At 34.1% G+C, this 11,878-nt stretch overlaps 1 long non-coding RNA gene across 3 annotated transcripts; it reads right to left on the bottom strand.

The window, feature by feature from the left end:
• Window positions 1-1,188: 1,188 nt before the first annotated feature.
• Window positions 1,189-10,705, bottom strand: LOC132300531 (uncharacterized). 3 transcript variants are annotated; one of them, XR_009480477.1, is made up of 5 exons: window positions 10,359-10,705; window positions 9,967-10,122; window positions 8,944-9,065; window positions 7,153-7,202; window positions 1,189-1,885 (listed from the first exon to the last, which is right to left on the bottom strand). It is a non-coding gene; the product is annotated as an uncharacterized LOC132300531 (long non-coding RNA). The 3 variants fall into 3 exon arrangements; XR_009480480.1 differs by having other exon boundaries at window positions 1,189-1,792; XR_009480478.1 differs by lacking the exon at window positions 9,967-10,122 and having other exon boundaries at window positions 10,359-10,702.
• Window positions 10,706-11,878: the final 1,173 nt, after the last annotated feature.

The raw sequence follows: 11,878 nt of genomic DNA, 5'->3' as shown, positions 1-11,878 counted from the left end.
AAGTGTCCGGCTCGGCAAAAATCTCGCCTCGGACCCTAAGTGTCCGGCTTGGCAAAAATCCCGCCTCGGACCCTAAGTGTTCGGCTCAGTAAAAATCTCACCTTGGACCCTGAGTGTCCAGCTCGGCAAAAATCTCGCCTCGGACCCTAAGTGTCCGGCTCGGCAAAAACCTCGCCTTGGACACTGAGTGTCCGGCTTGGAAAACCTCTTATTTATTTTTCTTCGGACTAAAACAAATAAGGAACCTTCAAGCAGGGTACCTTCCCTCTAAAAAAAAAAAAAATCTCTCAACAGAGTGCAATATCAGAAGCATACAAGCATACGCAATCGAAGCAGAATAAAAGAAAAGGATATATCATTCATTCTCAAAATTGTTTCATTACAAGGAAAATATATATGTATGTTTGCTTGATCCTACTTCCTCTTCGGATTAAACGGGGCAGATTCAAAAGCATTTACTACAGCTGGACTTGCAGGTGGAGGAATTGAAGGACCAGGAGTTACAGGAGTTGATGAGCTCGGAGGATCTTCCGAGTGAGCCTTCACCATTTCAGCAAAAAACACCTCAGCCTCTTGAGCCTTCAGACCCTCTGTATAAGGGAAGGACACCCCCATCACTACAAGAAATTAGGTTTTTAGTGACGGCCAAATCTATCCCTAAAAACCCTAAGACCGTTCCTAATAATCAAATCTGACCGTCCCTAATAGTTGTGTCAAATGATTTTTAGGGACGGTAAAAATTTTCTGTCCCTAATAAAATCGACCTTTAGGGACGGACTTACTGTCCCGAAAAGGCCCGTCCCACTTTCATTTATTTGGGACGGACTTACTGTCCCTAATAAGACCGTCCCCCTTTGATTTATTAGGGACGGTATTTACTGTCCCTAATAGTTGATATATTAGGGACCGTTTTTTGCCAGTCCCTAATACATACTTTATTATGCACAATTTGTACTGTCCCTAATAAGATTTTTTATTATTATTAAATTAAATTTGTGACAGTAATAAACTGTCCCTAATAGTTCATTATTATTATTATTTATTTTTTTTCTGTTTAGCTCTACGGGATTTGTCTTCTAAAAATACTATTAAACCACGTCCACCTTATATATCAAAACATGGAAACTAAAAAGTATATTCATCCACAATATCATTTTAGAAAGAAAAAAATAAATTACCACCATAATATGATACCAACAAACAAGCTCTTAATCTCATGATGAAACTACAAATTCTCCAGTTTTGTAAAGAAGAGCTAAAAGTATCTAGTAGCTGCTTTAACATCAAATGGTTCCAAACATCCTCAAAAATTAAAACATCATTTTAAACTGAATGCAATCATGAAAATGCAGGGAAAAAAATACACTACCAAAATAGTTAGAAATCAGTTAGCAAGCCATCAAAAAGCTCCAAAATATATTTACCAAAATAATTATCTTTATAGTTCATTCAGGTGACTGTTGTGGTGGTGCTGGTGCGTGGTGCCGAAATTGCCACCATGTTGGCGGCTGCTGATACCAGCTTGGTGGGGCATGCTGCTGTTGGTGGAATCGTGGTGGCAATTGTTGGTTCTGTTGTTGCTGCTGAAGGAGTTGTTGTTGCTGCTCAAGGAGGTGCTGAAATGTATCCAACTTCTCCTCTAAATTTGTAACTTTCTCCCTAAGTTGTGCATTATCTTCTTCAACATTTTTTACCCTTTTTCTATAAGCCTCTTCAAAAGATAAGGATGCACGTTGATGGCTTGGAGCTACAAAACCATTTCCGAACCCACGACGATATCCATTTCTGATACCTAATTGGTTTTTCACTATCTCAACATCATTTATGATAGGACTGGTACCATCAGAATTGTGAAAAACTTGTGAAAACTTCTGTTTCATTTCATCTTGAAATTAAGATGAATGTAGTGTTAAACATCAGTAGCTCAATAAAAAATTAACTATAAACTAAGTTAAGATGAATTATTTTTTGATGTATGTATATAGAGAATAGGAATGAGTGGGAGATTCGTTCTTCACTTCCATTTTTGGAAGAAAAAGAGCTAGCTAAAACTCTTTCAGTGAAAGCCAAAAAAGGATCTTACTTATATATGACATCAAATTTATATTTTCTATTCCATTTAGAATTCTCAGTCCAGAGACATCAATATCACGATCTAATACAAACTTTAACAAGCATGTGTGAGGATCACAAAAAGGATCAAACAATGTCCATATACTTTGTGATGCATAATTATATGTTTAACATAAAAAAATATAATTGTCATATCAATTAACCAAATTTTATGGTCTAAAAAAAATAAATACAGTATATGTTAAGCTTGTAACAAAATCGATCCCAAAATAAAAATTAACTTGTAAAATAGTAGCACAAAACATAGACTAGTTTCTAACCCATCATAATAAAAAATAAAAATAAAAAAATTTTTGAATCAGTTATTTAAAATTGCAATTTTAATTTTAAATTGAGATTAACAAATAAAAAAGAACAAAACCACAACAGAGCAAAAACATAACTAAAGAATATTACACAAGGAACTTAAACAACATACATAAAACATTAAGAGTGACCAGATTCAGTAGCAAACTTTTGAACATCATTTATATATTAAAAAACATTAAGTTGGGTTCAAGTTGGCCCACCTGAATTTCAAGTGCGTTTATCCTGATGTAATGCAGAGTGGCAATGTAGGCAAACAAAAATAGGAAGGATTTTATCATAATTGAATTTAAAATATGATTTCAAATATTTGGAATGTGTGGAATTTTAAAAGAACTTAGACGGAATTTAAAATTCCTTTTTACAAATCCCATTTTATTCCCAATTCCTTTCCCAACTCTAATTTCAAATCCCATAAGTATTTAGTTCGAAACAAGGCGTAAAGAAATAATTAAAGGTTCCTTGTCAAGTAAGCCCTAACCCTAACACTGATTTTTATTCCAATTATATTATAATCAATCTCATACAATGCCCTTTTTTTTTTTTTTTTTTTTTTTTTTTTTCAGATGCCAGTAGAACTCTACAAGATTTTGAAGTTATTCTATGCACTTTATTGGTTCAGTTTACAATAAATCTGAGCCTACGCCTCATATTTATCTTTAACCCTATGCACTTTTAGTATTTGGGATCAGCATTGGAAGCCTTTTACTCAGAAAATCAAATGAAATGAACTCGAATCCATGCAATGAGTGATAGGTTATTTTAGGCTCATTAACTTGTCCCAATATATATATTAAAAAAAGAAATTTATTTATTTTTAAGTTGTGTGACAGAGACTGTAGAATAGATAACTGGGGTCAGGTTTTATTCCTTGTACTATATTGAGGCAGCATCATGGTATTCACATTTATGTGTATTTTTTTCTTATATAGCGTTGATTAGTGTGGCCTTCGTTGTGTGTATTATTGAAAGTGATTTGGCTTCAATTACATAATCTCCAAAAATTTGAATGAATTTAGGTTAGGGAAGTTATTCCCATCTTGATCATGTGATGGACATTGACAGTTGATGAGCCCACTTTTGACTTCAATGTATGTTCCCACCTAAAATATTTGTTACCATTAAGTGCAAGGAGAGTTTCAGTTTCACACACCCCAGAGTAAACAAGCTCAATATTTTATCTCAATAATATTTTTAAATCATTTTATTAAAGGATGGATGATCATGAAATTACTAACTCAGATAGATAGCAAAAAGGTAAATCAACTAAAACTGGATGATACGAAAAGGTAAGTTCGTATCATAGAGCAGTGATAGGAAATTCAAATTTTCAGCAGCAAACAAATTAAACCTATCGATCACTGGACAAAAAAAAAAAAAAAAAAAGGAAACAAAATTTTAAGTACCATGTTAATTAATTGGAAAAAATAGCATTCGCATTACTATGTTAAAAAATTAAATTACCACAACTTGTTAAACCAATGGGCTTGGACATTGTTTTTAGATCTCTAATAAGTCATTAAAATTGGTTCTTTTTTTTTAAGTGAGAAAAATTAACATTCTCACCTTGGTGGTGTGCTTCAATGTTATAATATGGGCCTCTTTTCTCAGATCTAGAACTCAAATACGTAGTTAAATATGAAAGTCATTTCAAATTGGTCAATTTTTTTGGAAGCAGGCCTGGCCTCATAGTCGTGTGGATCCCACAACATTTATATTATAGATAGAAAATGATTGTTAAAGTCAACTGGAATAACACCTTATAGATGTTATCTAAAATCCATATATATAAATATTATCTAAAATCCTTATAGATGTTATCTAAAATCCTTATAATCTATTTCCGAAAAATTAAAATCCTTATAATTTGAATACTCAAATCGATCAAGGATGTCACTAATAACATTCTAATAATCCAATTCTGGGATCCTAAAGTTTAATTGAACAGTTGATTTAATTTGGATCAAGGGTCCCAAATCCATATCCACGCACAAACCACCAACAAACACAGCTCCTGCTTTTAGTTGACACATTATTATATATACACTTCTAAGCATGGTATCCAGTATATCTAATCTAATCTAATTTGTAATCTGGTAACTATGTTGATCAAAGCTACAAATTTCTAATTCACCAACAAACTCAATAAATAGCAATTATTTATTTATTGTGCTTGCCTACAAAAACTAAAAACCATATACCCAGAAATCCATATATATAAAAATGCGCTCATTCAATTTTCAAAAACAAAACCGACTAAGGTGCTGTTTAATAAAGCTGAAAATTAAGCACTAGAAAATTTTAATTACTGAATTTAAAGCACTGAATGCATGAGTTGATACATGATATTCTGCTCTCATCCACACCCAATTAATTTTGAGAACCTAAACTGATTTTGTGAACGGAATTATTCTCGTGCTGGTGCATCAGGGTAGGGTTATAGCTATAACATGTAGAGCACCTAAAGGAATGTAATCATTGGTCTCTCCCATCCCATAATGAGTACAAGATCACCAACATCACCTATGTGTGCAAATATTAAGCCTCTTTTTATATATACTGTTATAGGTGTGCAAATATTGAGCCTCTTTTTATATATTGAGCTGCATTGAGTGTGAGGCTCGAGAGCTGAAAATATGAGTCACTTTCAAAGAGATTAATTGAAGTTCTAAGCTAATTTAATCTCTGAAATCACTATGAGAGTGCACTAATCCACTGAAGAATTTCTGAACTTGTGAAGTAGAATTTTTTGATGCATTTATGTTGATGTTGAGGCTGGATTGAAGGGTCAAAATTGTTTGTAGAGGTTCCGGGTGCTGTGTGATGGTTGAAGCAAGCTTGGTACATTTATTTACATCTGTAGAACTCAGGTATATGCCTAATTTTGCACAGAAAAACAATATGAGTACTCATATATCAGTTTCAGCCTTTCTGGTGAATAGCCTCTAATGGACTGTTTTATGTTGATTACTTCTTGTATGTGTTGAGTTTATGCTTTGAAAAAGTATATTTAATCATTATAGAACTCTGTTGACAAAGATCAAGACTGAAAATTGAGTGTACTTGGTTTTGAACTCTCAAACCAAACAAAACAGCCTTATTGAATAAAATAGCCTACAGAAAGTTTTAAACTCATTCTAGTTGATTCATATTGCTAGCTTTGCTGTGATTACCTTCTGAGCATATATATATAACTGGATTGAGATGTTTGGAATCAAGTTCAAGGCTGTAAGGACGTAAAATTACAATTTAGTCCCTAAGAACAAAGTTTCAGCTGAAACTGTGCTGTGACTTATTTTGAGCTGCAATTCGAAGTAAACTTGCTATACACTGAAGAGTATCATTCTGAACAAGTTTCATTTATTTAGTGTTGCGGGAACTTGAATCAAGGCCTACTTTCACCTACATTTATTTAGTGTTGTAAAACTGATGTCAGTTCTGTCCTAGCACTTATTGTGCATTACAACTGTGTCTATTGTTGAAAGAACTAAAGTATCTAATTGAGTAAGTGCACTGTGAGTATGTGAAACTGTAAGAACCAGAATTAACTCAAGTTTTAGGTGATTTAACTGAAGACTAAGGTTTAAGATATTTCAAGCCTACTTATGATCTGAGATTGTTATAACTTGCTCTATTCCCTATTTCAATCTTTTGAGCATGTTTGTTTGGAGATTACAAGCCTTTTCCAGATTTATAATTTACCCCTTCAATAGGCCTTTTGTAATTTCGAAACCCTAGAAAAAAAACTAGGGTGGGGATCATGAAAAATGGCAAACAGGAAAAGTACGAAAGAAATTTTACTTGCCTCTACTGAGATTAGGAGGTTGGCTTGGCTGGAAATGGAAAAAACCTTCCAAAGGTTGCTATTAGGTCGTAGAGCAGGGCGTTGTTGAGAAGAACAAAAGAGGTGAAGAACTGAAGATCGAGCTTTATGAGCTGTGACGGTGGAATAGCCTAATTTCTTGTAGTGATAACCAGCTCATGCACACATATTTGACACATTTAAAAAAGTCACAAACGAATAAAATGTGTCATGAACAACGTTTTCAGAATTGTTTCATCCATCAATCCCCAGCCTCCAGTGAATTATATTTTCAAAAATTGTATAATCAAATTTAATTTTTATTCCACTCCCTTTGTGGAGAAAGAATTTTCATTTATCTAACAAATTTTGGTAAATGAGAGAACAAAGTGATGAGGCTGTCTCTGGATAAATTAAACAAAACACATGCAGGGCCAATTACTGGTAAAGAAAAATGGTCCTTTAAAAACAATATCTGCAAAACAAAATTTATGTACTTGATGCATAGGCTCTCTGTTTTTTTGGTAGGGAAGGGAGAAGTGGTAAAATATCATTAAAAGGCGCCAAAACAAGGGTACGACCCATATAAACAAGAGGTACACAAGAAGGAAAATAAAAAAATATGCATAATCACGATAGATCCATGACGGAGAGCATTAGAACTAAATATCTAGGTAATACAAACTTATAGAGCATTAAAATCCAGAAATTGATAAATAAACAAATAAAATAAAACATAATAAGAGCATTAAAATCCAGAAATTGATAAGTAAACAAATAAAACAAAACATAATAAGAGCATTAGAACTAATTATCTAGGTAATATAAACTTATAGAGCATTAAAATCCAGAAATTGATAAATAAACAAATAAAATAAAACAGAATAAGAGGAGTAAGAAATATATCATACCTAAAATTCTTATCAAACTCAATCTTGGGTGAACAGCTAGTGGATATGACCTGCAATAAGTATATAATGGCACCAATTATCAGTTCTGAATAAGATCTTGTGCAGGAGATATTCTATGTTTTGGAAGTGAACTAATACAACCTTCAAATGGGACCCTGGCTAAATTGTTAGCATCAGAACTTCACTAACAAGTCAACTGCAAGGCTTATTCTGGTTTATGAAGGGTCGCTTTCTAGAGCATTCATAAAATTTCCTTCCTTTCACTAACAAAGGGATTGTAAGGGCCTATTTGATTTATTTTTTAAGTCACTTCTCTTAAATTTTTTCCTAAATAAAAATAAAAACTATACAATCACTTTAGTATTTTCGATTGCGACCAGAAACTGAAAGACAGAATATAGAGAATATCATTCGGATGTAATAGCAATGCTGGTATTTTTAAAACTTGACTTCCTGAACAGTTCTCAAGATTTGCCTAAGGTTATGGCTTTAAAATGGAAAAGAAAATAGGATTTATGTAACCAAACCTAAATAGTTGAAATAGACTTTTTTGAGTCGGGTATGATTATTCTACACCAAATCATCCAAACACCAAAATAACAATAAATAAAAATGAAGCACTAAATAGTTGTTGTGAAAAAAAGAAAAAAAAGAAAAAAAAAATATCAATTCTGATCAAACTCATTCTTGAAATCTGTACGAAACAGTGATGAAACCATAAAATTATGTGTCTGAGGTGGAGGAGACCTTGAATAACAATAAGATATAAAAAAAGATTCATATAACCATAATAGGGGGCTATATTAAAAATTCTTTTCGGACATAAATGAAATATGTGGGAAGATGCCATCACTCTGCTGTGTTTTGGTTGATACTTGTAATTAGCAAACTTTTCCATGGACCACCAGCATTCTAGGCTACTCTATTTGTATATAATTCCCTATTTTCTGGACATAGTGGGAAAGAACACAGATATTTTGCTGAGCCAGCATACCAAATAAAATTTAAGATAAGTTTCACTCATCAATAAAGAACATTGCATAACCCATTAAGTGCATACAAACGGTATGGATATGTAAAAATAATTACAAAACAAAGGTAAAAAAGGATAAAATAAGTATACTTTTAAATTGTGGTATCAGGTAATGTAACAAAAATCTAATGGAATCAGAAATATCAGCCAAAGTATGCTTCAAATCAGTTACTATAGCCGTGAAGTTTTTTAATCAATAGCAAATCAATCAAACTTAAGCAATTAATGATGTATTAGATAGATTATGAATAAATTTTAATCAATTTAAACATTTGGTTATAACTGTATGAGGCTACCTGTCTGATTCATAAATTAGAGTTTGGGTTTATTAAAGAGAGAAGAGTGATGTAGATAAAAGTTATTGCACTTGGGTAATACAAAAAAGTCCCTAATAAAGGTCTCAACAACTCCCTATTGAGATTCTTCTTGGGTTTTGGGGGATCATAGAACACAAAGGTGAGAACTATAGATGTGAAACAGGTTCAGGGGTAGTAATGGCAAGGATTAGTCAATTTTAGGTCAGATCATAATTGGAATGAGTTGAACTTAGCATGAGAAGCTAATATTGTCAACTCAAGACTCATCTAGCCATCAGGTTTGTTGAGTTCTGAATAGATTCAAGTTTATACAGAAATATACTTAGTTAAAAATGGTTTTATTATTATCATTATTATTATTAACAGTGATCAAATATCCTTGAAGAAAAGAAATTTAGATCTACCAAATGAGAAGCATCGAAAGAGAAGACTAAAACTTACTTTGAGATAGCCCTATAGCTGCAGACTTCAACTTTCCAGAATCAATGGGGGTGTACTTATCACAGCGCATATCATTCGCAGTCGAGGCTAAAACTGAGTTTTCTGAATTGGGCAACATCCATCTGCATGTTATATGTGTTAATTGATCAAAAGCAATGCAACAAACAACTACTGAGGGAAAAGTTCAATTTCCAATGAATTCTTCCATATAGTATCACTTGTTTGTCAATAAATTTTATTTTTTAATCTATAAGCAGTTTCAATAAGTCCAGAATTTACATGACAAGTTGATTTTAGGAAAAACACATTTTCAAATTTCAATCGCAAGTATGTTTCTTCATTGAAATAAATAAATATATATATGAAAGCCAAAATCCTAATTTTCACATGTGAGCCAAAATAAGCACTGAAACCAACATTTCTAATCCAAAAATACAAGTACATCTTCCAATAATTTCATGAAAACCTCAAATTCCACAAACAAGTTAGCTGTTTCAACATTATTTATTTGAATAAAACTAGGAAATTCTGAGAACCCTAAGTCTGATTAAACTAACCAAACTTGTAATCCCAAATAATCCAATATATCAGATAATACAAAAATATTGCAAGACTATGCACGCAAATATCCAAAGACTTGAATTCCACCATTTGTTTCTTTGAACCATATGATGAATATAAACAGAATATTATGCAATATACTTGAATTATAAGCCATGTACTTGAATTATACCCCATATATTTAAACCCAAAATCTCAACTTTCACTCTCAATTCCCACATTTCCTGAGCAACCAAGCAGATTGCTCAGAATTACCAAGCCAAACAATTTCTATGCGAACTTGGTTTTTTGCACATTTTATCGGTTATCAACAAAATTTCTCACTTCAACAGAGCTAAATACCAACCTGAATTATGCCCAGAACATAAAAACCCAAAATCTGAATTTTATTTTCCTACCATTTCTGAGCAACCAAACAAAAGAGAATATATAATAGGAAGCAAAAGAAAGAAGAGAAAGGACCTCTTTGGGCCAAAGGTGACCTGTGGAAGAGAAACGTAACCCCGAAGGGGGTTCAAGGCATCGCTCGACACAGAAGAGAGACCATTTCTCTTTGCACATCTAATACTTTTCCACTAAAAACTGTATCCCAAACGAAGCCTACTCCCCCATTAAGATCTATCAACAGAAACACAACAGCTCCATAGAATAATCAGAAATGACAACCCTAAGTCTGATAAACAACATAATTTTTTTTTTCTTTTAAATTCCAAAATTCAGGAGGAATAATAATCAACAGATTGTTAAAAAAAAGGCAATATCTGGGATGAAGGTGCAAAGATAGAGCCAAAAATCCCAGAAGATGAAAAAGCAGATGAGTCCTTTGAACCAAAAATATAGAAAGCTCAAACAACCTGTATGATTTCCCACAGCGATTCAGACTCAGACGACAAGCCTTTTCCAGATTTGTAGTTTACCCCTTTTTGCAATTTCGAAACCCTAGAAAAAACTAGGGTGAGGATCATGAAAAATGGCAAACAGGAAAAGTACAAATGAACTTTTGCTTGGCTCTACCGAGATTAGGAGGTTGGCTTGGCTGGAAACGGAAGAAACCCCAAAGGTTGCTACTAGGTCGTAGAGCAAGGCGACGTTGAGAGAAGAACAGAAGAGGTGAAGAACTGAAGAGCTTTGTGAGTTGTGACGGTGGAAGAGATTTGCAAATGATACAAACTTTTTTAGATCAAAAACGACGTAGTGTGATTGGCTTCCCTATGTTGTAAAATAAAATAAGTTTATATTATTTCATTTTTGCGCCAAAAAAAAAAAAAAAATGAAGCGCTAAAGTTTGGCTCTTTTTTTTCGGGGGGATATTAGGGACGGTCCTCAATAACCGTACCAAAAATAACCCTTTTAGGGACAATTTTTAAGAATTTGGTGACATGTCAAGTTGCCTGTCCCTAAAAGCCTAGTATTAAGGATAGTAAAATTTGTCCGTCCCTAATAATAAAATCTTTAGGGACGGGTTTTAGTCCGTCACTAAAAGACTGTCCCTAATAGCTTAATTTCTTATAGTGCATGTTCACATCAAAGGCATTAGGATCCATCGATTTGGGGCCTGAGCCTTGATTGAAGCCGGACCAGTAAGCTTTTGCACTTAACAAGCGCACCAGACTGGAGTAACGACCTTGCATTTGCCTTCCGGCAATGATGCAGGTGCTAAGGGCATCATTTAAGCGTTGGACTTCAGCCTCCAGCGACTTAACTTTAGCGTCAGAAGCAGCCAGACGCTTCTTGTAAACATCCCGAGCCTCGTATGCAATTTGTGCATTGGCAATGGCATGGGATGCCTTCTTCTCAGAATTACTGAGGTCTTTCTCCAGCTTATTAAGGGAAAGAGACCGAGCCTCAACAGTAGCACAGAGGGCCATAGTATGATACAAGCCCTGCATCATGAGATTATAACAATGTAAGAAAGTTTGTAAGACAATTATGACAATGGAAATGAAGGAAGAAGCAAACCTCTATGGCTCGAACAAGGGCAGATGGGAGTAGCTGTTCCAACCCCATTTTGCCGATAATTTCTTCATCCTTGGGGAGCCACATTCCCCGAGTAACGGCCAGTGCCGCAGATGGGTCAGTGATCATAGAATCACCAACATGGAGGATGGACTTGTCAGCCCTCGAGAAGGAAGGAGTCCAAGGTGCCCCAGCCTCGGCAAGGACGTAAGCGCTGACCTCATCCTCAAGGTTAATCTCCTCGATTTTCTTCCCTTTGCTTTTTGGGTTGGAAGCACCTTTGGATTTCGCGGTTGAAGAGGGGTTCAGCCTTACCCTTTTGTTTAAAGGAACTTCGTCAATCTCCTTTTCTTGCTCATTTGTATGCAATATAGTCAACGGAGCATTCTCTGCAACTTTCCTCTTCAAGGTTTCAGCC

Source organism: Cornus florida, unplaced genomic scaffold, assembly GCF_030987335.1.
Source record: "Cornus florida cultivar Cherokee Brave unplaced genomic scaffold, ASM3098733v1 CherokeeBrave_3.0.0_Hap2_Chr03, whole genome shotgun sequence".
Lineage (NCBI taxonomy): Eukaryota > Viridiplantae > Streptophyta > Magnoliopsida > Cornales > Cornaceae > Cornus > Cornus florida.
Note: the sequence above shows the minus strand (reverse complement) of the source record. Positions and strands in the feature narration are given on the sequence as shown.